Genomic DNA, 27,087 nt, shown 5'->3' on the forward strand with positions numbered 1-27,087 from the left:
TGTACTCCCATTGGGAGTACATCACAGTGGCCTGAAAGGGACAGACCAGGCCAATAGCTTACTATCACAACCATATTCCAGATCTTTATGAACAACACCCCAAGAGAGTTGATTATTCTAAAACAGTATGAATTTCAAACCATTTATCTTTGTCATAACTAATATCTATCAAGAGATAGTGCAAAGATTTCTTTTTGAATTGTGAGAAATCTGTAAAAAGTTAAATAACACAATTTGGAAATAAATAACTTTCATTTGATCTTAAACTTTCATTTGATCTTAAAAACTGCAACAGCATTAAAAATTCACATCTCAGGTATAATTTGCAAATTTGATAATTTGAGTTTCTGAATCCAAGTTATTGATATCAAGTAGAAACAATAATGGTCCCAACACTGAAGTGGGACAGTTAGGATTGGTATTAAAATTTATATACAGTATGTACATTAATCTTTAGAGTAGACTCAAGGGGCATGATGGGATACTTGACATTCTGGATATGAACAATAGTAGCTGCTCACAGCCTGAGTAAATATGAAGGGAATAAAGGAAATTCAATACCAGAGAGGGCGGGGAGGTCTTATACTGTCTAGCTCACTGATTAGGGCAAAGAAACTCACCAGGTGACCTATGTTTTGGAATAATCAGTCATTAGTGACTGTTTAACGAAATCCTGTAGTGATTAATAGCGGCTGTTAATGAGGTCTAGCAGTAATGTTTGGAAGTAAGAACTATAAAAGGGTGTTGCAAACTATAAAATTTTGATAAGTTTCCCTTGGTTAGCTCAGGAAGTCTCCTGGTATGCGTGAATAAAGGTGTTTTACTTACTTGAACCTCTAGAATGGCTGTTTTCTACCACAACAGCACCAATCTCAAGGGTACCCTACTCCACGCTTTCTCCCAGCTACTCCAGCATTGTCTATTGTTTTTTTTTTTATCATTTAACCATTAAAAAAAAATCCTAAATTTATCCAAACTCCCATGATTTTGAACACCTAACAACATTTTGTGTAGAATTTTGTCAAATGCTGCATTGTGGGACTTGCCTGTCATTTGGCATTGACACTTTCTTAGAAGAGTTAAGAGCTTTGTCAAGGACCAAGATCCCCCTCTAAATCCATGTTGTCTGCAGTTTACTGGGCAATTATAATGAAGGTAATCCTCAGGTTTACTACTGAGAATCTATTCCATCATTTTATACAATGAAAGTGAAGTTAGATCAATGGGCCTGTAGTTGTTATGATGGTTTTCTTTCCATTTTTGAGTGTGGGCACCACAATAGTTCATTTCTATTGATACTTCTCCCATGTGCGGAAATTCCTCATGGCAATGCACTATGTGAGGCAGAGTTGGGGAGTTCCACCAGTGGCCTGGTCAACATTAATCCTGCAATGTCATGAAAACAGGTTATTTGATCATTTATCTCATTGGCTGCAATGTGTTCCTACATTACAATAGTGACTACAGATTGTAAATATCCCATACCTGGATGTAAAGTGATTTGGGGTAGCCTAAGAAAATGAAAGGTGCTGTACAAATGCAAGTTTCTTCTTTCTTATCAATTCTTGCCAAACGCCTTTTTTAGCAATCGACAATAAAGACCAACTATCCCTGCGGATTTTATTGATTTGAATCTATTCAGCCTCTTGTAGAACTTGTGGGTGGAATTTTCTGTTCCCGCCAGCAGTGGGAATAGTGGCGGGCAGGAGCACTAGGTTTGTCATGATGTCCCTCCAGTGGGAAATTAGCTCAGAGTTTTTTTTCTCCCAACTTTGTTGGTGGGTTAAAGGTGGGTCAAGTTCCTGGCTGATCTATGGCAGAAACCACATTTGCATCTCATGAATGTTCATTAAAAAGCCAGCTCACCAGAATTATGTTCCCCCTCCAAATTAATTGCCAGTCAGCGGATAATTGGCGTGGACCCGGCGAGTTTCATTTCATCAACGGCTTCAAGGTCAGTAGATGCTGCTTTTGTCTACCTTTTAAGATCTTCACTGCAGATTTCAGGTGCCTGTATCACAATCGGCACCAAGGCAAGGCAAAGGAAGCAATACCAGCAGGGAGGGGCAAGATGGAGGCAGGAGTGGGGGTCTTGTGGAATATGATAGAGGATGGGGGAGACAGAGGTAGGACTGGGATGAAGGAAGTGTGGAACATGGGAGGGGAGAGGGGGGGGACCGAAGCAGTACTAGGGGGTGGTCAAGGAATAGTGGAATATTGAAAGACTGTCTTGGGGCAAGAGTTATAAGATTGTCCAAGGAAGAATCAGAGACTGTCGAGGGGCTGAGACCACGCTGCTGGGGACATATTGAAGAGACAGTCCTGGGCCTGAGGCCTCGATCTCAGGGTATATTGAAGAGACTGTCCTGGGGCTGTGAGGACCATGTTAGAGGGCTCTGCATGGCATGCATATCTTGGCTCCAGTCTTGGGTAGTGGAAGATCTCTCTGGGCAGTGAAGGTCATGCACAGTATGGTGCGCAGGGCATGGTCAGTCACCTAAGGAACTTGGCCCTGGGGGTTCAAGTCATGATAGTGTGATGCAGAGGGCACAGTAATGTTCAGGAGAGGCATCTGGATCCTGTAAGTCAGTAGCTAAAAAGTACCAACAGGAGCGGGGGTATTGGATGGTTTCATGGCGGGAAGGGTCCGAAGAGTCATGGTGCATGTGGCCTTGAGAAGGGAAGGGCTCAGGTCAATAAAGGGCGCATGGTGATATCAACATTAAAGGGTTCAGTGGGGAGGACAGGAGTATCCACATGGCTAATGATAGGGTCAAGGGTAACATGGAGAGGCTGGATAGTGACAGGACAAAGAGGAATTAGGAGGCAGTTAGTATGGAGGACGATGGGAGGAACTTGGTAAGTGATAAGGGGAAGTTGGAGGCTGGTCTCCTGGATGTGTCCGTGAGGTGATCACCAGATTGTGAACTGCAGCCTGCTCTAGAGTTAGGTCCCACCGCGGTGCATGTATCTGCACTGGTGGGATTCAGGTGAACACAGGGTCTTCCTTGAATGCTTCTTCTGCCTCCTCACCTGAGGTGCTCTGGGGGCTGGGACTGAGGTGCTTGCTTGTCGTCTTCCTCTTCCTTTTCTTGCTGGTGGCTGGAAAAGAGAGAAGGGATAATTAGTGATTGACTAGGCAGGCTCCAATATTATAGGTCACTCAAAATCATTGTCCCATGTTGTTGACATGCACTGAATGGACCCTCACTGGCTTTTTGGGGAAGGCCAATCTTGCCTTCCACGCAGGGATGATCTCTGTCCTCTCCAGGGAGCTCTGTCGCCTGTTTCTCATGGAAGGAGAATTTCTTAAGTTCACGGGTATTGTTTCCAGCTTTCACTCTCTCCTGTCCATTGTAGGAGATCTTGACCTGCATAAAGCCAGATCCGTGAGCACTATGGATGAAAGAGCATTTCAGAAGCAAGCATGCTTATTGTATCTGTTGAGCCCTCCAAATAAGGGATTATGACACCGCTTGTGCAGGAACTTACGTAAGATGGTGATCTTTGAGTGGCTGGCAGATATGCAGTTCTGATGTCCCATCTGCCGATAGTGTGTGACATCCATGTGGACTCTGACCCTTAAACTGATGCCCTTATGACAGTGTAAGTTTGGAATGAGTAGAAGTTTCACTTACCTTGGGGGAGCACATCAGATCATTCATTTTTTTCCTGCACTGCAGGGCAGCCCTTTTCTGCCAACCATGGGCCCTGACTTCCCTGGTGACCTCTTCCCAGGCTGGTATGGTCAGATGGGAGGACTTCCTGCTCCCATCCCTGGGAAAGAGGAATGCCCACCTTTCCTACGTGGCCCAGAGGAGAGTCCCCAGTAAAGCCTTGATGAACCATGAAGCCGAGGGTTTGGTACAATTGGACGCATGGTGATGCAGAAGTTCACAACACATCCTAGGCCACAGTGAGCGAATGTGTGTTTGCCTGCTGTTTAAACATGGCTCCAGGACCTTCGATCCCATGAGGTAATGATGAGGTGGACCCAGCCCCTCTTCCATGAGATTCAATGAGCTCCTCATTGATTCAGATGGGGCGGATAAACCTGCCCCGCCACCCAGCAGGAATCATGTCAACTTTCCCACCTGCCACTGCACTTAACTCCAGAAAGGAAGCTTCCACCATGCATCTTATTTAAATAAAAGTAATTTATTTCATCAGATTATCTCTTTATTTGGAAACAGCATATTGCTCCTGCATCCCCCCACGAGTAAAACAAAATTATTATTCAAAATATTTGCCACCTTACACTCTTTCTCAGTTTCAAGTTTCTTTGCATGTTTTATTGTTTTACTTTTTAATTGTCCTCCTATGATTGAAGTACTGAAATAATGGGCAGAATTTTATGCCCTCTCCCATTGCAAGTTTGGTAGCCAGGGGTGGGGGGTGGGGGGGCTGCGGAGGGTAGTTTAATCAGGCAGGAGAATGGTAGATGGCAATTCTGCCACTTTCCCACCTCTCACCCGATTAAACCTGTGGCAAGAAAGCTCTTGGATGGCCTTCCCACTTAATTAATGCCCACTTAAGGGCCTCATCTCACTGTCACTGGTATTCACCCAGCAGCAGGAAGGGTAGTTGCCATGCAGGGAGCACATCAAACAAGCCCGTTTGGGTTACTTGCAGGCTTCTTAGGCAGGGGGGTGGAGCGGTGGGTGTGTGGTGGGTGCCTCATTTAAAGGCACTCAGTGCCTGATTGAGAGAGCACTGGGGGGGGTGGGGGGGGGTGGGGGGGTGGGGGGGGGGGGGGGGGGGGGGGGGGGGGGGGGGGGGGGGGGGGTGGTGGCGGAGGTGGGGTGTGTGGGGGTGGGTGTGTGTGGGCCCAGTGAGAGCCACCCCCCCTGCTGCCAAACCACTGCTTCCCATTCCCATGTCTGCACCTGGCATCCTACCATCACTCACCTATTACCTGGGTCCATGATGATCTTGAGCCTCAGCTGGTGGTGTACAAGCAGCACATTGCCCCAATGGCACTACCATTCAATAGAGTTGGCAGCCTCTGACTGGCCAGCAGGCCTTGGCAGATATGACTTCTGCCTCTGGGGAAGGCCGCTGTTGTTCAGTTAAGTGCTTGAGCACGACATGATTTGGTACGCCTTCTCACAAAAAGGGCTCCCGCCGGGGTGGGGAGAGGTGGGTAGTGGGGGAGACCCCTGTTGTCTCCATCCCATTCAGCCCAATGTCTTACTATTACATTTTCCCTCCACAACCATGGACTAAATTGTTACGTCCTAATTATTGTGGTCTCTTATGGTCTGTTGCCACCATATATGGTAGGGTATCTATGTAGACCCCAAGGGATCTGTCCCTTTGCTTTCTATGCTAAGCAAGATATTCAAACTGATGAGTGTTCTGGTTGAACACAATTACGTGAAGTTTATTACTAGCAACAACTATATACAGCTCTGCACAGGCATTGATCTGGCCTGGGTCCGAACAGTTACATAGGCTGATAACTTTACTATATGCCTGACTCATAATGTAAAGATGAAGCCTGACTGATACAGAGTCACAGACAGTAGTGAAAATCTAACTTAGAGACTATATCTTTTATCCTCCAGCCTTATACATGGCGATGTCATTGTGTTGTCACTATGCAGCCTCTTAAAGGTATATGCCATTGTTTGCATTGGAATGCATACAATATCACAGCACTAATAGGGGTGGCCACAGAAGTGGGTGGGCGTTGGCCAGCGTGCGGATTTCCCAAAACCATCCCACCACCCAGTTATTTTTCCAGAGGCAGGGTTGGGTGTGGGGGAAGCTTGGTACCCACCTGCAAGCCCTTTTTAAGTTTAACTATAGATTAAGAATCAAGATATGACATAGTACTAACCATCAGGTAAATTAGGCTAGCTTATTAAACAGAGAACTGACTGTAGTGGCAGTTATCTGTCAATCACATGAAAGCAATCAGTTCAAGTGGTGTCAATTACTGTAGCAGGAAGCTAAACAAGCTAGTGACTTATCAAAGGGTCTATAAAAGAGCTAGGCTTTTCAAACTGCATGATCAGTAAGGGGCACGTGAGGGGACAGGCAACTACGCCGGAGTAAGATGGAGACTGAGTGAGTGGCGAATTAAGTTCACGTGGCAATTCAATGCATGGGGGGAAGGGATGTAGTATACATAGGAATTGTTATAAATTAATTAAGTGAGTAATCAGTTAGGTTCACTAAATAACATAAATAACAATGGAAGAAGAGGTGTTATGTTGCAGCTGTGGAATGTGGGTTTTTGGACGCCAGGGCATTCCATGACAAACATGTCTGCAGAAAGTGCAAGCAGCTAGAGGAATTCTGTATCAGGATTATTGATCTGGAAGCTGAATTGCAGGCACTGTGTAACATAAGGGGGAGGGAGAAATACCTAGATACTTTGTTCTAGAAAACAGCTACGCCCCTTGGAGTAGGGTCGTCTGTTTTGGTCAGCCGCGAGGAACAGGAGAACAGGACCTTGAGTGAGGCAGGTAAAGGGATCAAGCAGACAGTAGCGGATGAGCCTCAGACTTTGCAATTGTCAAACAGGTTTAAGGTACTTACAACCTGTGAGGATGAAAGCGAGGTCTGCAATGTGGATGAGCAGGCTGGCCATGGCACCATGGTACAGGAAGCTGTTCAAGCGGGGACAACAAACAGGAATGTAGTGGTGGTAGGAGACATATAATTAGGGGGATTGACACTGTTCTCTGCAGCAAGGAGCGTAAATCCAGAAGGCCGTGTTGCCAGATATCAGGACATGTAGGTACCAATGACATAGGCAGGAAAAGGAATAATGTTCTACGTAGTCAATTTCAGATGGTAGGTACCAAATTAAGAAGCAGAACCTCAAAGGTAATAATCTCTGGATTATTACCTGAGCCGTGTGCAAATTGACATGGGGCAAATAAGATTGGAGAGATGAATGTGTGGCTCAAAGACTGGTGTGGGAGAAATGGGTTCCGGTTCGTTGGGCACTGGCACCAGCACTGAGGAATGTTGGGGCTCAACCACTGGGACAGTCTACATCTGAACTGTGCTGGGATGAGCGCTCATGCGAATCGCATAACTTGGGAAGTAGAGTGGGCTTTAAACTAAACAAGGGGAGTGAGGGATCAAGCTTGGGTAGATGTAACAAATCAAGGGGTAGAATTAAGGCAGGAGGTCATAATAGTAATATGGGAAATGAGGGTCAGAGAATGGCAGGAAGGGGCAGAGAGATAAAACCTAAAAATATACCAATAGTGAAGACTAGATGTTAAAAAGGTAATAAAAAGACAAAACTAAAGGCTCTGTATCTAAATGCACATAGCATTCATAGCAAAATACATTAATTGATAATGCACATTGAACTAAATAAATATGATCCAATTACAATTACTGAGACATGGCTGCAGTATTACAAGGATTGGGCCCTGAATATTTGAGGTGTATATGACATTCAAGAAAAATAGGAAGCTAGGTAAAGATAGAGGGGTAGCACTGTTAATCAAGGATTGCATTGGTGCAATAGTTAGAGTTGATCTTTGTTTAGATGTTCAGGGTGTAGAATTGGTTTGTGTGGAGATGAGAAATATTCAGGGGAATAAGCGATTAGATCAGTGCAAATGGTCTCCAGGCTACATAACAGTAACCATGATGTAGGACAATGTATGCAAGAAAAAATATTGGGTGCATGTGATAAGAGGTTGGTAATAACCATGGATGATTTTAATCTACATATAAACTGGAAAAATCAGATTGGCAATAGTAGCCTAGATGAGGAGTTCAAAGAATGCTTTTAAGAGAGTTTTTTTTAGAGCAGCACGTTCTGGAACCAACCAGGAAACAAGTTATATTAGACTTGGTATTGTGTAATGTGACAGGTTTAATTAATGACCTCAGAGTAAAGGCACCCCCAAGTAGCAGTGACCGCAATATGATTGAATTTGACATCCAGTTTGAAGTGGAGAAGAGTGGGTCTAAGATTAATATTTTAAACTTAAATAAGGGAAAATATGTGGGCATGAAAGCTGAGCTAGCTGAAGTGAACTGGGAAACTAGGCTAGGGGGTAGATCAATGGAGAAGCAGTGGCAGACATTTAAGGGGATATTTCAGAATACTCAGAATAAGTATATTCCTACTATAAAGAAAAATTCTAAGGGGAGGACCCATCACCTGTGGTTAACTAAAGAAGAAAAGAAAAGCATCAAACTTTAAGGAAAAAGCCTATAACTGTGCAAAGATGAGTGGCAGGTCAGATGATTGGTCAGAATATAAAGAACGGCAAAGAATAGCCTTTTAGTTAATCAGGAGAAAGAAATTAGAGTATGAGAGGAAGCTAGCTAGAAATGTAAAAATGGATAGCAGGAGTTTTACAGGCATTTAAAAAGGAGAAGAGTACGTAAAGTAAGTGTTGGTCCTCTAGAGAGTGAGAATTGGGAATTAATAGTAGATAATAAGGAAATGGCGGATGAAATGAACAACTACTTTGCTTTGATCTTCACTGTATGGGATTCAAAAAACATTCCTGTAATAGCTGTAAATAAAGAGGTGGATGGGAGAGGGGAGCTTGGTGAAATTGCAATGACTAGGGAAGTGGTACTGAGGAAACTGATGGAGCTGCAGGCTGACAAGTCTCTGGGTCCAGGTGGACTTCATCCTAGGGTCTTAAAAGTGGTGGCTAATGAGGTAGTAGATGCATTGCTATTAATTTTCCAAAATTCCCTGGATTCTGGAAAGGTTCCTTCAGACTGGAAAGTAGCAAATATAACTCTTTTATTCAAGAAGGGAGGGAGGCAGAAAACAGGAAACTATGAGTCAGTTAGCTTAATGTCTGTCATGGGGAAGGTGCTAGAATCGATCATTAAGGAGGTTGTAGCTGGGTGCTTAGAGAAACTCAAGGGCCAGAATTTTGAGGTTGGCAGGCTCGGGAGCGACCGAGAATTGGCCCGCTGCTTATGATTGGCTCCCGATTGCGATTTGACGCCGGCTGGCCAATTGAAGGCCATCCAGACTGAGAGATGCGCTGAAATGCTCAGCTCAGCGCTGTGGAGGTGGGGATGGGAGGAGGGTGAGCGCTGAAGTCAACGTGCGCACAGGGGAGCGCTCACAGAAAGGTCCCTGAAGACAAAGAGTTACCTCAGGGAGTTGAAGAACTCAAATCCAATAAAAACAGATTTTAAAAACCAGAAAAAATGTCTACGCATCAGAAACAGTTAACGGAACTATACAACATGAAAATTCCGTGCAAACGCTTTTTTTTATTATTTAATGATGGAAACCTCATCCCTCCCTTGGATGAGGTTTCCTGAAAAATGCAAAGGCCGCCTGGCCATTTCGTCTGCCCGCCCTGTTGAATGTCCAGCGAAAAATCCCAGTTAATTGCGTTGTTAATGGATTTGATAGCCCCCTTAATTGTAGGCGGGCGTGCATCCGAGTTTAATGTGCGCCTGCCAACTGAAATATCGTGCGAGTGTGTCAGGTGTGCGCCCGCATGCTGAGTGAAAAATTCTGCCAAGGTAATCGGGAAGAGTCAGCATGGTTTTGTGAAAGGGAAATCATGTTTAATCAATTTATTGGAGTTCTTTGAAGGGGTAAAATGCATTGTGGGTAAAGGGGAGCCTGTAGATTTGCTGTACTTAGATTTCCAGAAAGCGTTTGATAAGGCACTACATCAAAAGTTATTGTGTAAAATAAAAGCTCATGGTGTAGGAGATAACATATTAGCATGGAAAGGAGATTGGCTGGCTGGCAGAAACAGAGAGTATGAATAAATGGGTCTTGTCTGACTGGTGTGATGTAATGAGTGGAGCCCCACAGGGGTCTGTGCTGGGGCCTCAACTTTTTACAATTAACATCAATGACTTAGATGAGGGAATTGAAGGCATGGTAGCTAAATTTGTAGATGACACAAAGCTAGGTAGGAAAGTATGTTGTGAAGAGGACATAAGGAGGTTGCAGATGGATATACATAGGTTGAGTGAGTGGGCAAAAAATCTGGCAGATGAAGTATAATGTGGGAAAATGTGAAGTTGTTCACTTTGGCAGGAAGAATAAAAAAGCAGAGTATTACTTAAATGGAGAAAGGTTGAAGAATTCCGAGGTGCAGAGGGATCCTGGTGTTCTTGTGGAAGAGTCACACAAAGTTAATATGCAGGTACAGCAAGTAATTAAGAAGGCTAATGGTATGTGTTAGAGGCGGTTCAGAGGAGGTTTACTAGATCACTACTTGGAATAAGTGGGTTGTCTTATGAGAACAGATTGGTCAGACTGGGCTTTTTTCCACTGGAGTTTAGAAGAGTGAAGGGTGACTTGATTGAAGTATATAAGATGATGAATGGTATTGACAAGGTGGACGTGGAGAGGATGTTTCATCTTGTGGGTGAGTCCAGAACAAGGGGGCACTGTTTGAAAATTAGGGGGTTGCCCTTTTAGGACAGAGATGAGGAGAAATTTATTTCTGCGGGTTGTGCGACTTTGGAACACTCTGCCTCAGAAGGCAGTGGAAGCGGAATCATTGAATGTTTTTAAGGTGCAGCTAGATAGATTCTTGTCAAGCAAGAGAATCAAAGGTTATCGGGGGTCAATAGGAATGTGGAATTCAAAACACAAACAGATCAGCCACCGAATGGTGGAGCAGGCTCGAGGGGCCAAATGGCCTACTTCTGCTCCTATTTCATATGTTCATAAGTGGCAGCTAGGCAATTCATCTTGTTCAAAGCCTATTGTTGAAGGTCGACTGGAATTTTCCAGTCTGCCTCCAAGTCCCAGAGATATCAGGAAACAGTGCAGCTGGCCTCTGGGTGGGAGACCAGGGGTGGGGCCAGTGCTACATGCAGGCTTGGAGACCCGCCTCCTTGCCAGCCTGGGCTCAGCTACAACTGCAGGCCAGCCATTGGAGGGATTCCTCCTCCACCATGGTAGCATGGCTGCTGAGCGCTTCCTTTCATTTTAACTTTAAAATAAATGGAGAGCAGTGCCTCCATCCTCAGTGCCGGAGGGTCTGCTATTACCCCTCCAGATTCAAGATCCTGCCCACCATCCTTAATTAGACAGCAACCCCTGCCCTCCAGCCCCTCTGCCAATTAATTAGTCACAGCCGGGTAACTGTCCCCAGCACAGTACAATCTTATCTTATTAACCCTATCAACCGGATCCCAAATCTTGGAGGGAGTGTCCTGCCCAGGTCATTCTTAGGTCTTTCCCCCTCCAGTTTCCAGTGTAATGTGTTCCTGTGTGCTCCTGTACTCATCTCAATGAATCTTTTCCTCTTCTTTCCCTGCTGTATTTGTAGAGGTTATGCAGTTCTTTATTTCACTTTTGATTTGGTCATTTAATCTGTTTTGAATCATACTTCCTTAGAATGAGATTGCCGCTTCTAGTATGTATTTAACCCCTTCCCCCTTTTCCGAGCTGCCTCTCCCTTCTTAAAGTACGTTCCATTTTTAATTATTTCCCATTCCAATGAAAGATCATTGACCATAAGCGATAACTATGTTTCTCCCTTGCCAGACCTGCTGGATATATCCAGTAATTTTTTTATTTCTGATTCCCAGCACCTGCTATATTTTGCTTCTGTATTCAGCCTGCAAGCTAACATTACTCATTTAAATGTCTTTAACTTGTCTTGTACTGAAGTGCTAGTGAACACATTCTGCCAATCAATTTGCTTTTGGTACAATCCCCATTGCTCTTTGTGCTAACATAATTATCCCATGTATGTCTTGAATGTAAATTTAATAATGTTCAACATTTTTTATCAGTCCCAAAATTTTAAATGTAACAAGGTCCTACTGCATTTGTAAATTTATTGTTTTATAAAACTGGTTGATTTGATTGCTTCAATAAACCTCTTTCCACTTAGAGGGGATAGAGTATTCATGATGATTATACCTTAGTAAAGTATGTGCTACTTTCTGAACAGGTTTGGAGTAGTGCATAATTTAATCAGGCACAAATTGAAGGAGTTTCAAGTATACAAGATAATTGTACTTTAAAGAGGCATGAACAACTTTGTGAACCCCTGATTCTGACTGAAATAGGGAGTATGTTTAACCAGCAGTAAGAGGTGACATTGTAATTTACAGTATGGTAATGATGGTTTGCACTATTTGTCTGATATAAGCTTGAACAGTTTAAATTTGGGGACTGTACTTCTGAATTCTAGATTATATTGAACTTGATAGTTCTCTGGTCTAGGTCCTCCAATGATGTGATGACTTCTGTTTCCTGAATCATTTATGAATATCAAGTCCCATCATTTTCTCTGTGTGCTCTCAGCACCTTTAAGGTGGGGCTGGCCCCCATCTCTTCAGCATCTGTGATAAGTGATGCTGTGCTCCTGAAGGGCTCAGGTGCTGAATGTGGACAAAGGGTCAGATGTTTTTAAAGTTTTATGACTGCATCTCTATGATACGACCCTGATCACAGAGCGCAAGTGAGCTGCCCTCGGCTAGACAGGAGTCAGATATTCTCAGAGGCTACGTGAAGATCTATGGAGCATCCTCACTGCATGTCATCATTATCCTCCTGCAATTGAGCGACTATTAGGACCTCCACTGCATCTCCATGACAGGAGCATTATCACAGAGGGTATGTGCACTGCCATAAGCCAGACTAGAGTCAAACATTCACAGAATCAATGTGAGGATCTTATGGTGTCTCCTCAGGCCTGTCTTCATCATCCTCCATAAATCCAGCAGCCATGAAGGCATCCCAAGCATGGCTGCCTCATCTGGGCAGTGCGAGGGTTTCATTGCCATCATCATCGCCTTCGAGGACTTCCTTACCCTCATCACCGTTGATGTCCTCCTCATCGGAAGAGACCTCCAGCTCCTCCATCTCCTCCTCAGCCAGCTCCTCTCCCCATTGCAGCGCCAGGTTGTAAAGGACACAGCAGGTGATGACAATTCGTGACACCCTCTACGGATTGTATTGCAGGGATCCACCAGACCAGTCCAGGCACCGGAACCTCATTTTCAGCATTCCGATGGTCTGTTCCACCAAGTTGCGAGTTGCAGCATGAGCCTCGTTATACCTTCGCTCTGCTGCAGTCTGAGGCCACCGGGTGGGTGTCATCAACTATGTCCTCTGTGGAGAGCCCTTGTCCCCGAAGACCCAATCTTGCAGCCTGTGTGGACCCTGGAAGACATTAGGGACTTGTGGCTGACTGCATACTCCCTGGAAACTGTGCGCAGCGCTACAGGAAGAGTTTGTGGTGGTTGCACACCAGCTGTACATTCAGCGAATGGAATCCCTTGTGGTTGACATAGTTGATTGTGTGTTGCGACGGAGCTCTGAGTGCCAAGTGAGTGCAGTCAATGGCAGCCTGCACCTGTGGGGAAACCTGAGGTCTGGGCAGATCCAATTGCTCTTGCATCCTGGCCCTCCTGACCCCGGGCAAAATGCACAAAGTTGTGTGCCCTTGTGAAGACGGCATCCGTGACCTCATGGATGCATTTGTGAGTGGAGGCTTGTGATATCCCACAGAGGTCACCTGTGGAGCCCTGAAAGGAGCCACTAGTGTAGAAATTGACCACCGCTGTCACTTTCACTGCCACTGGCAGTGGATGCCCTCCATGTCCATGTGGCTGACAGATGTGACCGACCAGTTCCCTAGATGTGCGCAGTCTTCGGCGACACTGGTTGTTGGTCATCTGCAGGAATGAAAGGTGGCATCTATAGACCCTGGGTCTAGCAAGGCACCGATCATAACGGCTCTTTGTGGCTGTTTGGTGACGTGTGCAGGAGCACCAGCTGCCCCTTGTTCCAGTGGGTGCTGTTCCTCCCTCTGCCCAACCAGAAGCATCAGTCACTCTCTTCTCTGTCATCTTTGCTCTCTGTGTGCTATGAGGCATATAGCTAGTTTGTCGAGCTGCATGATCCTGATGTACTCCTCCTCTAGGGTGAAAGAGAGAGACAGGTGGGTTAACATGGGTGTACTAAGAGTCTGTCTTGGTTAAGTCTGAAGCCCATAACTGCACCCTGGAGAGTGCTGACCACCACTCTGGATGGCCAGAGATTAGTGCGCTGCATGGCTGCCCGAAACCCCGCCCACCTCCGCCCCACTCTACCTAACCGATTGGCAGCAGCTTTGTCCATTGGATTGCATGCTGTACTCTCAGCTCAGGTACAGGCATTCTCCTAACCCCCCCTGCAAGGCTGCAATGTTAGCTTGAACCTTGGGGAGACTGGTCCAAACCGGGATGATGACATTGCAAAGGGGCTGTGAGCACCTCCAGCAGTGACTGCTCCATGGCCAGCTTTAGCAAGGAGATTACACAACATACCCAGTCATCCAACTGTTCTGCAGTCCACTAAAACACTGATTAGTTTGTAGTCTGTGCCCGAGGGGTGAAAAGCTTTGGAGCATTTGGTGGCACTTTGATGCCTCTGCGTTGCTTGAGTGGGCAGATAAGCCAGAGGCCCAACTCCAGTCATATCAATGTTGCTGCGCCTGAACTGTCTCAGTTGCAGAGGAATGGTCACTTTATACAAGGTTTCCCTAATGCGTGGCTGCTTCCCTCGCCCAACTCTCCCCCACCCCCAGCTCCAACATGCTTCTGCCCTACCTTCAACTGCAGGGCAGCCTTTGCCCCCTCCCCCCAAAGTCAGCTCAACTGCAGGGCAGCCCTTACCCCCAACCCCCCACCAATGCGCCTCAACCTTGAAGCCCAACAGGCGACCCTTGCGAGCACTGTGCAACATTACTGTGCACTCACCTTCGAGTTCCCCTCAAAGTGCAGCCCACCAAGTGCCTTGTATATGCTGTTGTGAAACATGTCAGCGGGAGTGGGCGGTTGATCCAGCGGTGGGGATGAGTCCGGCGGGCTGGCCTTATAGTAATATGCAGGTGTATTACAATGAGGTTCCTGAGCAGACAATCGCAAACATGTTTCACGATGTGGTGAAACCAAATTTTGTCCTTCTTGCCGTATTGTCCGTTCATGCTACTGAACATGACCGATGCCAACGGTTCCGCCCTTTATTTTCGCTTATTTTAGTTGCAACTCATTTTTTCTGTACCTCAGAACCCAGGATTTGTTTACATTTGTAATGGAGTTGATGGAAAAACAAATGAAGTCCAATGTTCCACTCTACCATGCTAACTTCTTGAAACTGCGAAATAAGTAAGAGCTGCAAGTGCTTTCTAAATAGGCTTCTTGTGAGGAACTATAGCCACATTCTCCATTAGGTGTGTTATCATGGCCTATTCTGAAGCTGTTTGAAGGCTACCTTGATCCTTTAAGTAGCTGCAGTTGAGCTGTAACAACTTATAAAATCATGGAAGTGTATTGAACAGAAAGGTGTTCTTAATTTCATTAAACCGTATTTTGCTGTCAGTAGCTATGGTGATGGCGCGCACTGATGATCTCAAAGAAAACCAGCCATTAATCTCAGGTAATCCTTCTGGTGAAAACTTTATGAAAAAGCCCAGAGATGTTTGCACGGCATCGACCCCCGTGGATCTGAACAGTTTTGGTTACCGTGCTCAAACGTCGGAGCACAAGAGAAGACGATTTCATAAAAACTGAAAAACTGTCAGAAGGATAAGACACACTCACAATTTCAGCCAGGAGCTTAAAGGGAGTTCCATAGGGTTTAAATTACCTTTTAAACTTTTAAAAACTGATATAAACCTGAAGAGTCATGCGTTTGCAAGAAAATTGGCAGCGCAAAAAATAGATGAGGTGAATAATTTTATTTTAGTGATGAAGACCTCAACACACTCCTCACTGAAGTGGAGGCAAGTCATAGGCAGCTTTTCGGGAATGAGAAGTGCAGTGCGCCATGGAAAGTCAGCATGTTGGCATGGAAGGAGGTGGCACAGGCTCTGAATGCCAACAGCACCATGCCATAGAATGTGGAGCAATGTCAGCAGAAATTGGATGATTTACCGCAATCCGTTCAGATTTGGACAGTTACTTGAAATTATAAATTCTAAAATTTCTTAAACTGTTACAGCTGCAAATAGTGAAGAACTCATTTATGTATGGGATGATCAGAGTCCAAACTAAAGTCAATTGGTCTTAGAATTCCATTGCCGTTGGAGACAGGCATCATTAAGTGCTTATTAAGATCATTTATCTGCACTCCAGAGGTCTGAGGTGTGAAATTGCAACAAATGAACCATATACTGCTCCCAAAGCACCCAAGTCTCTCTCACATCAACAACGAAGCACAAACTGATAAGTTATTTTCCATGTCAGTGCAATGTCACATATTCCCTGTGAGCGGTAAATGACTAGTGGTGGTGTGGCCTTTCTAATGGAGATTACCAAGCTTGAAGAAAGGGCCAGGCAGCTGATGGGTATCAGTACTTGTTCAGTATCTGGTGCTCAATCCAGCATTAGAGTGAGGAAAAGTGAGTGTAATATTGTTGCTTTGGCTAGGTGCATGTTTAAAACATGTATGAGCATGAGTTTCTGTAATGGACCAGATGAACATACATCACCATTGTAAACCTTAATTTTTACTCTTCCCACAGGTGGACAAGTTTGTTTCGATACACTACTGCCGATGGTGCTGGGTCAGTGGCTGCAGAGAGTAGGAAGAACCGGGTGGGGGAGGAGTGGCATGCAGAGGAAGGGGGCGGTGTGTCCTACGTGTTTGGATCTGCATCTGAAGTGCTGTAACCTGCGAGGCTACGGACTAGGTGCTGAAAGTTGGCTTAGAATGAGCGGTTAGTTTTTAAAAAATTTTTGGCCGGCGCAGACACGGTGGTCTGAATGTGCTGTAACCTTTCTATGGTTCTACGTGGAAGGGCAGATACTGTTAATACTCTGTCCCCACATTGCACTTTCAGGCGTTAATGTGAGAGGGGTGCTTGTCTGTGACAAACCTCAGATCACCACGTTTCCATCTCCTGAGTCCTCTAGCTCTGTGTGAGACACACATGACTGCCCCCTCACAGGCAACTGCCAAGCTGATGTTTCGGGGCCAGTGGGAGGAAATGTGATAGATATTCTGACCTGTTAGGGCTGAAGGCCCTGCAGTAGTTGAAGCAGATGTGGCCCATTCAGTCAGCAGTAAGACAGAGAGGACATCAGTCCCATGTTGCCACTGAGCTGGAAGGCAACCTCATTATTGGAGGATTGAGGCAAATACTGGTGGGTCAACCAGGCTGACACCTTGATTCTCTTACCTTGTTGACACAGGAGATAAAGGAAGTTGGCATTAATCTTTGTAATCTGTGGACCCTTAATAATCAGCCCATTTGTGCTCAGTATGTTATTTCTATAAACACCATTAGTACATATGAACAAATGTGATCAGATAACCCTTGTTAATCAGATTGTTTTAAATCATTTTGACCATAGCATGGAAGGCAATTGGGTGCCACATCATGCAGAGTCCACCTCCTTTTGTGCACATCTTTTGTTACAAAGACCCTCTGGCATGGATGTGAAGGGGCATGTCTGTTTTTATTGATATTTGACATTCTGGAAACATTGGTGTGTTATTTATTGAGATTTATACTTATGGATGATTGTATCATAATTGACTTGCTGCTGTACGTCAGTCTCAGTCTGGAGTCATTTTAAACTGTTTGTAGTAACTGAGGGTACAGCCCCTCCTGCTGTCCGTCATGGGTCACGTGATGTTCTGGGATGCTCTGACAAATGAGCCCTAAGCGTGGGCAATCCGGGGGGTTGTGGGGCTTTCTGACGAGAGTCCTGATTGAGCATGTAACACCTAAAAAGCTCTCTGTAATAAAGTTTATCTGTTTCTTGTAGAAACCTGTCCACTCCATTGAGCCAATACATTTGGCGATGAGGGTAAAATAACTCTGACGCTGCACCTCGCCCTGTCACCATGAGTACATCCAATCTTAAGAAAAAGAAAAGGCTACTCACCAATCATGCCACTACTTGGCAGAATGGATCCTTATGATGTGACTATAGAAGACTGGAGCCAATATGTAGAATGCCTCGGATTTTATTTTGTTGCAAACAAAATTACTGCGGAGGAAAAGCAGAAAGTGATCCTCTCCAGTGTATGTGGCAGTAAAACATACAGCCTCATTCGCAATCTGACAGCCCTGAGCGCGCCCAATTCTATAATGAATTAGTGGACCTGGTGAAACCACACTTCCAGCCAAAACCCCCTGTAATAATGCAGCTTTTTAAATTTAATTCCAGAGTTAGGGCCCTGGGAGAATCCATCGCAACCTATGTAGCGTACTTTAAGCAGGTGACAGAACATTGCGACTTCAGGGACACATCAAATGATATGCTGCGGGACTGATTAGTTTGCAGAGTTCAGGACGACATCATACAGTGCTGTTTACTCTACAAGGTTGACATCAACTTTAAGCGCACCCAAGAAATCTCCCTTGCCATAGAAATGCCGCCAATGTACCAGGTTAAGTCTGGTGTTTCCAATTTTAGAGGCGAAGGTAGAGTGGAATCAGAATAATCAAAAATTTTATTTAATATATTCACAGGTCACGTGATCTTCTGGGAGGCTCCGACCAATAAGCCCTAAGCGCGGTCAATCCGAAGAGACTTCCTGATGAGAGTCCTGATTGAGCATGTAGCACCTGAAAAGGTCTCTGTAATAAAGTTTATTGTTTTCTTGTTGAAACTGTTCAAATTTTTTTATCATAAACTATGTTAACATTACAACAGTTTACAAAGTAGCAAATAGCTAGCTAACTCAATTTGTATTTAAAGTTTTGCACTAAACACCTCAATGTTTATGTAGAGATTGTCAATATTGTAAAGGGTATTTGCTGCTATAATATTGCCTGTTCTTTTTTGTGCTTTCCTGGTGGAGAGGGAGGGGAGGAGGCACTTGCATGAGCCACCATCTGCTCTCTAATCACCCTTCGCGCTACAGCCGTGGCTTCCTTGGGTGGCCCATGAAGCGTCACTCTGGAAACATCTATGTTGGGATTCTTTTGATGGAACCTTGTCTGCTGAGTTAAGAGTCAGTCCTTCCTGCAGGCAAACTTGTGCAATGCCCAACAGACCAGCATAATCCTCACCACTTCGACAAGTGAGCACTGCCAGTGACCTGCTCAGTCAGGGAAATGTGATTTCAGCACTCTGATTGTCCTCTTCACTACTTGATGTATGCACACATGAGCACAATTGTATCATTCCCATGTTTCACTATTGGCCCTGCAGTAGGATGTCACCAGCCACAGTTTCATTGTGTAACCCTTGCTGCCCAATGTCCATCCAGTCCTTTTATACAATCTACTCATGACATGATGTAACTCAATGCCAGAGGGTGAAAGCATCATGAACACTTCCCTAGTGATCTGCATTGACATTCAGGATGCAGTTAGGCAGGGCAGAGATGATCACATTTAATAAATGAAACCTCTCCCACTTAACGTATGCGATAGATGCATCATTCAATGCCTTCAATGCAATTTGGATTCCATGGGTGGCCCTAAGCACTTTGAGGAAATCAGTGATCCTATGGAATATGATTGGCCTCTCCTTTACCTACGCTATGGACTTGTGAAAATCGGTGAAGTCGGAAGCCCTACAGAAAATGGCACCCATGACCTGGTAAATGCAGGCCCTCGAAGCACTCTGGGTAATGCTGCACAAGTCATGGGGTCTTGACTGAAATGACCCACATGAATAAAATTAGAATGCTGTGGTTATCTTCATGACCAATGACAAAGTAATACAGGAATTAAAACATAGGAAAAGATCCTCCTTTAATGAAACACAAAGGCAGTTGATTGACTTTTAACTGAAGCACAGTATCTAGTACATACAACTCCTTGGACAACATCTCGAAAGCCAGCTACTCCCAACGCACTATCTGAGGTGAGGAAAAGTTCCTCCTGATCAACCTACAGGTCTGAAGCCTGATTCTTCTTTGCTGTTCCTTGCATCAGACTCTCATTATGCACAAAGCATACAATATTGGGGTCCTATGTGGAAAAGGGTTTCTCCTTCATTGGCCTCCTCTTTAAGCAGTTCCACTACTTGCCAAAAAAAATTGATAAACTCATTTACAAAGACAATGGATGTGGACAAAATTTTTAAAGTCCATGTGAATGTGAACAAAATCATAAGAACACATATAACTCTGAAAAAAAATTGAAAGATCTGATATAGCTGGGTCACTAGAGCCATTTTGGTTCAGCTTATTCCATCTAAATCTCCTTCTGGTACTATGGTGTCTCATTAAATATTCATGAATGTCAGGACAGGATCCTAGTGCATCTTCACACAAGCCCTAAAATTTTCTGGCAATGGAAGTATGCAAGAAGCAGGCAATTAGCTCGAGCTCACGCCAGTACATTGATTTCTGTGCTAATGTCGACATTGGAAGCTCAATCAGCGTACCCTTCAGAGAAGTGTAGAATCCCTGGCAACAGCTTCTGGGTCTCCGCATTATTCTGTGCATGGATGGACTCCAAAAGATGCTGTAAGTATCAAAGGTATAACGACAGTGAATGCCAACAGTTTCACAGTCACTATCACTGCAATACCCAGGCCTGGTGTCTGTCAGTAGTCTTTGCTATAGCAATGCAAAATTGATCCCATCACCCTAATCTATCCCTATTTTCCTATTTTGTTTTTTTCCAAATGTTTATCCTTTTTTCCTAAAAAAAAACATGCAATGGCCTCTGCCTCAATAATGCCAAAAGCATTCCATTTTACAGCCAGGGTCTGTGGAACTTAAAAACATTTTTGTAAACTTTCTCTTTACGCTTCTTGTGCTTAAAAATTCTCACTAAAAGTTGTTGTGGTTGCCTCCTTTCCAGCCGGGGTCATTGTATAGGGGAGCAAGGGTAGAAACCTAGGCCTTGAACTTGGTTGTAGCCACCCAGCTGTTGTACTGGCTGCTATCAGCTAACTTGTCACGGACAGTGAATTGAACTGGAAACCTTGGTATAAAATGTTTAAAAGTAATTATGCCTTATTATTAAAGGGTGATATATTATTTCATCTCCAGAACGCTCGCTTCACAAATATTTTTTTTGTCCTTAATAGGGCAGGTTCGGCTAGATAACTCGTTGGGAGCTGTCGGCCTTCTACAGGAGATAGAGATAAAGACATCCAGCTTAAACTGATGACTTTTACTGGCTCAGAAGAACAAATTCCTACACATCAAAATGACCTGGAATTAATAATGTGTCATAAAAGAGATTTAAAACTGCAAGAGCACTTTGAAGTTAAAAGATTGGCAGAAAGTGTCTACCAGGCATTTTTAGAGCAAAGATTCAATTACTAAACAGAAATCATTTCAGCATATGAGCGCAAAATTGTCAAAATTGCTAACTTGAAGAGTGAGTAATAGTAAAATAAAACAGAAATAACTTTGTAGTGGTTAATTGAATGCTTATTCATAATGGCATAATGTCTGTTTGAATTATTTTCCTTGTTTAAGGTGTTATATTTGGTCTTGAGGCAGTTTATAACTCCAGAAACATATTGAAACTGACATGCTATTTAAGAAATTAAAGTAATCCCTTTCATCGATCCCATTTGTCTATTACTAAATGTTTTCAGTCTGGCAAATGTCAAATGTGCTCATAAGGCATGGGGAAACAGAAAGTTCAGCATTCATAGTGTAAATTTTTCTCTTGATAGAATCATAGGATAATATAACACAGACGGAGGCTGTAAGCCCCATTGTGCCTACACTGGCTTTGGAACAAGGGCCACCTGGTTAGTCCCATTCCCCGCCTTTTTCCCAAATTTTCCACCTTCAACTATTCATCCAATTCCCTTATCAGTGCTATGACTGAATCTGTTTCCACTGCCCTATTAGGCAGTTTATTCCAGATCATAATGATTCACTACTAAAAACAGTTCTCCTCATGTCACTTCTGATTCTTTTGCCAATCGCCAAAACATTTCTCCTTATTTGCTCTAACTGATTTGATCATTTCTGAATCTCCTCTTGACCTTGTCTGCTCCAAGGAGAACCCCAGCTTCTCCAGTCTGCCCATGTAACTCCTCCTCCATACCCTAAAAGGGCATTGGCGACCATGAACTTCCATTGAGTTGGTCCATGATTATGCTTGGCAAAGTACTGGAGTGGTTTGACGCTGCCTTCTGCAGTGTGACTGACCAGGAAACTCTCTGCTGTTACAGTCTGCCATCAGGCATATTGGAAGGATTTACAGGCTGGTAATCAACCTGTTTGACCACATTATGAACGCACTTCCCCACACAACTGAAGTCCATTATTCCTTGAATCATTCCAGCAAATGTGCTCTGCACTCTTTCTAAGGCCCTGTCATTCTCCTGAACGTGTAGTACCAGAATTGAACACAGTTCTCTCCAGCTGAAACCTAACCGATGATTTATAAAGATTTAGAATAACTTCTCTGCCTGTTTATAATGCTAAGCATCCCATATGCTTTTATAACATGCTCCTCAACCTGTCTAGCCGCCTTCAAAGATTTATGTACAAACGTCCCCAGGTCTCCCTTTAAAACTGCCTCTTGTCATTCTTCCAACCAAGATGCTTCACCTCACACATCTCCTTGCATTATGTTGCATCTGCCATGTGTCTGCCCATTTTACCAGTCTGTTTATATTCTCCTGAAGCCTCTTACTATTCGCCCTATTGGATGTTACATTTCTGAATTTTGTGTCCCTTTTTTTCTGCCAACTATGAAATAATGCCCTCTATACTCAAGCCCTGATCTTCAATATATATCAAAAACAGCAGTGGTCCTAATATCAATTCCTGGGGGACACAATTGTATACTTCCCTCCAGTTTAAATAAAACAGCCGTTCACTGCTACCCTCTGCTTTCTGTCTCTTAACCAATTTTGTATCAAGGGTGCTATTGCTCTTTTGTTAACAAGTCCATTCTGTGCTGCTTCACCAAACCTATTATGATTGCTGTTTCTTGAATGCTCCCCCACTGAAACATGTTCTAATTATTCCACTTCATTCTCCTCAGCAGTGTTAAGTAGGGATTTCCAGCATTTTGACTCAAAGACAGTAAAGAAATGGAGATATATTTACAAGTCAGGACGGTGAGTGTCTTGGAGGGTAACTTGGAGTTGGTGGTGTTCCCTTGTGCCTGCTGCCCTTGTTCTTCTAGGTCAGGGGTCAGAAAATTTAGTCACTTGGAGAGATTTATAAAAACAATTGCCTAAAATTAATAAAAAGCTATTGGGAGCTACAAGGCAAGAAAAAAAAATAAAGAATGGGGAAAATGAATAAGAATCGTTAAGAGGAAATAAGTGTTTATTAAGAATGTAAGGAACATTATGCACTTATTTATGCTTTAAAAGGCTTTAATTTCTCTCTGACACTTATAAGAATGACTACAGTTATTATTGAGTTTCATGGGCAGAATTTTGAGGTCGTCGGGCAGGCGCGATGGGCGGGTGCGGCCAGGAAATGGCCCACCTGCGATCAGCCCCGATCACGGTTTCGTGCTGGCAGACCAATTAAGGGCCACCCAGTGTGAAACGTGGCTCCGCGCTGGTTGGGAAGGGCTGAGCGGGCTTGGGGGCCCATTGGCTGATAGGTTCAATGGCGACCCGGTGGCTGATTTTAAAGCAGCCCAGGCAGCCTCGGAACATTACCACAGGAGGGCGTCTTCTCTGGATTTCTAAACCGAAGTTATGGAGTCGTGTGCTGCTGGACATAGCAGGCGGGAGGGCAGGTTGTGTGGGCACTCAGCCCCCCAGGGGCTTTTCGGATGCGTGCCTCCGAGGAAGTGGCTGCCAGGATGGACACCCTTGTCCCCGGAGATGGGAGGAGGAGGCCATCGCACCTCACCAAGATGGAATGGGAGGAGGTGGCAGCAATGGTGAGCAGCCATCATATGGTGCGGTGCACATGGGTGCAGTGCCGGAAGCACTTCAATGACCTGCTATGCTCAGGAAGGGTGAATACTGTGTTGGCATGAGTCAGTGTGCAGAAGTGTTAATGTATGGCCATCCCCCTCGTGGACCTCAGGGTTGGTAGAGTCTGAGTGCCAACTGTCAGTGATGCCGGGTCTGGCCCAGGGGGTGAGTCCTGGCTCCTCGGACTCAGTGCCTTGCAGCTCGAGGGCCATGACTCAAATGTGCCCTGCGAGGTGTTCCTCACCTGGGGTTGGCCAGGCTACAATGGCGCTGCAGCGAGAGTGTGGACTAATCAATGATACTTTGCCCTTTCGGCAGAAGACAAGCCATAAACAGGCAGAGAGGGCACGTATAGGCGGAAGCCCGTCCAGCCTCCTGCTGCTCAGCAGGTTCGGGTAAGAAGCCCTGGAGCTTGAGAGCCGGCACGCTCCCCGTGCAACTGGGTGTGGAGAGGTGGGGGTGCCAGATGAAGGTAAGACTGCAGTGCGCAGAGGTGCGAGTTTTGGATTGTGCAACCATTCTAGTGTAGTCTCTTCATTGATGTGAACCCATTGAACACTGAAAGACGATGGCACTGTGATGCAGATCTCCATTGTGTCATCAGGGTGCCTGGCATTAACAGTGACAGTGCGATGGCTTTAACTAAGGACATGTCCCTGTTCTCCCTTTCAGGTTCACCAGCAGGCGTTCACTCTGCGGACCCTGAAGAGCCACCCCTGACATCGGAGGACCATCGAGCTTCTTGTTGCACCTGGATCACACCCGGTCTCTGAAGCACAGCTCTGTCGCACGCCCGCGCCCACCAAGCAAAATATTGCGTGCGTGTGGGATGATGTTGGGACGCTCGCCCGATGTCACCGCGTGCTATTTTACACCGATCGGGTCGGGCGTGCGCCTGCCCCAGGAGGTAAAATTCTGCCCCATGTAATTTCAATCTTGTATATAGGCCGGGCAAAAACCCAGGTTCTATCCATCTCAGAAATAGGTAAAAACCATTAGTTCTGTTTTTCCAGGATGAATCTCGATAGCTACTCAAATCTTAAATTTGTCTTCAGTTTTGCCAAGCTTTTCTTGGAGAATTCGTGGATCATTAGTCCAGGTCTCTGTATTACTAATCTAGTAACACAGCCACTCTGTTACTGTGGCTTCCCGTGGCTGAAGGATTTTGTTGGGATGGTTTTGCTTTAGCAAATTCTGATTAAGTGTACCAGTTACTAAAGGTTACATCTGTGTTGCCCTGAATCATTCATTTTATTGTCTGTGTTTTTAGCAAAAAAACCAGACAAACTTTAAATTCATTACAATAATGATTTACAATTTTGACAGGTAATGCATCATTTGGACTGAGGTGAGTGATATAATCCTATTCATTATCCCTCGTTGGCTTGCTTAGATTTGTTGTGCTAGCTTATGGAAGATTTAAAGATCCAGATTTTCAAACTCCTGTGCAGCAAGGTCATATGTGCTTTGAAAATCGAGCTCTGAGATAGTGTCAACCTTCCTACGCCTCCAGAACTCGCTGCAATTTTCAAAGCCAGGGCTGTGGGGGTGGGGGGGTGGGCTCCAATTAATTGGTCTTTAAACTCGTTGAAGAGCTTGTTCACGGCCTGGAGAGAGCCAAAAGGCGATTTTCAAAGTGACGGCTGGGAAGAGCGAATGGTCTGGGGCACGTTAGTGCACACCTGTTGGGAGCACTGTGTGAAACCAGGATAATCATATCCAAAACATTCAGGGGGAACTTGTCCAGAAGACACATGAAGGACACATGGGAATGGAGGAGGTGGGGGTGGGTGGGGGTGGGGATGGGGGTCGGTGGGGGTGGGGGGTGGTCAGGAAGCTGCCTGTGGTTGGAACCGATCAATTAAGGCCTGCCCAGTGTGAAAGGCGGCTGGGGAAGCTCCAAGAAGGGGTGGGAGGGGGCAGGGGAATGAGTTCTGCCGGGTCCAATGGCGACCTGGAAGCTGATTCAAAAGCAGCCAAGGCAATCCCTGGAAAGCTGCCACAGAAAGACCCTGTACTCTTGATGGATTCCAGTGCGGCTGGACAGGGCAGGCAGGAGGGCAGATCAGTGGGACAGTTGGCTCTGCGTTTCTCCGACGAGTGCCTCGCTGCCCTCCTGGAGGAAGTGGTTGCCGGAAGGGACACCCTTGTCCCCAAAGACGGGTGGAGGAGGCCACCGCACCTCACCAAGAAGGGCTGGGAGGAGGTTGCATCCCAGATGAGCAGCCATGACGTGGTGAGGCGCACATGGGTGCAGGGCCGGAAGTGCTTCAACGATCTGCTGCGATTGGGAAGGGTGAGTACCGTGTTGGCAAGGGTCAGTGTGGAGAGCAGTTAAGGGCTGGCCATTCCCCGTAGACCTCAGAGGTGTTAGAGTCTGAGTGGCAACTGTCAATGACTCTGGAGCTGGCCAAGGGGGTGAGCCCTGGCTTTTTGGACTGAGTGACTTGCAGCTCGAGGGCTACGACTCGGATGTGCCCTGGGAGGTGTTCCTCAGGTGGGGTTGGTCAGGCTGCAATGGCTCTGCAGGTAGAGAGTGGGTTAATCAATGCTCCTCTATCCTTTCAGGAGAAGACATCTCATAACAATTTTGGGAAGTCACGTACTGATGGGGCACTCCCACACCTCCTCATCCTCACCTGCTATGAGCAGGAGGCCTTGGAGCTTGAGAGGCTGATTGCACCTCGATCAACCAGCCATGGTGAGGTTGAGTGTCAGATGAAGGTAAGAGCGCAGTGCACAGAAGTGAGAATGTCGGATATTGCAACCATTCTAATGTAGTCTCTTCATTGATGTGAGCCTCGAACCTGGAATCCCCATTGATAATCAAAAGACAAGGACACCATGATCTCCATACTCTCACCAGGGTACCTGGCGCAGTGACAGTGTCATGACTTAAACTAATGTCATGTCCTTCTTCTCCCTTTTAGGTTCACCTGCAGGTGATTGCTCTAGGAACCCTGACCCTGGAGGACCACCATAGTCACCACGCACCTGCGTCACACCCACTCTGTCAAGCAGGCACCAGCGCAGATAACAGCACCTCGGTGAGCATAAGATCACCGTCTAGTATCTTGTTGTATATTGGTGAAAGCAATTCACACTTGCTTAAGGTGCAAGCCGAGGCAGAGAGTGCCCAGGGTGCCGGCAATCGAAGGATTGCTGGGGACCAGGACGATGCTCAGTCAATGGCTGATGATGGGCCTCTGGAGTTGTACATTGGGCAGCAGATGCTGGACATCCAGCGGGTTGTGCAGGAGGATCTGGTGGAGATCCACAAGGGTATGTGTGCCATTGTATCTGTTGTGCAGGAGTCCGTGTGGAGCATAA

The sequence above is a fragment of the Carcharodon carcharias genome, chromosome 17, assembly GCF_017639515.1.
Source record: "Carcharodon carcharias isolate sCarCar2 chromosome 17, sCarCar2.pri, whole genome shotgun sequence".
Classification (NCBI taxonomy): domain Eukaryota; kingdom Metazoa; phylum Chordata; class Chondrichthyes; order Lamniformes; family Lamnidae; genus Carcharodon; species Carcharodon carcharias.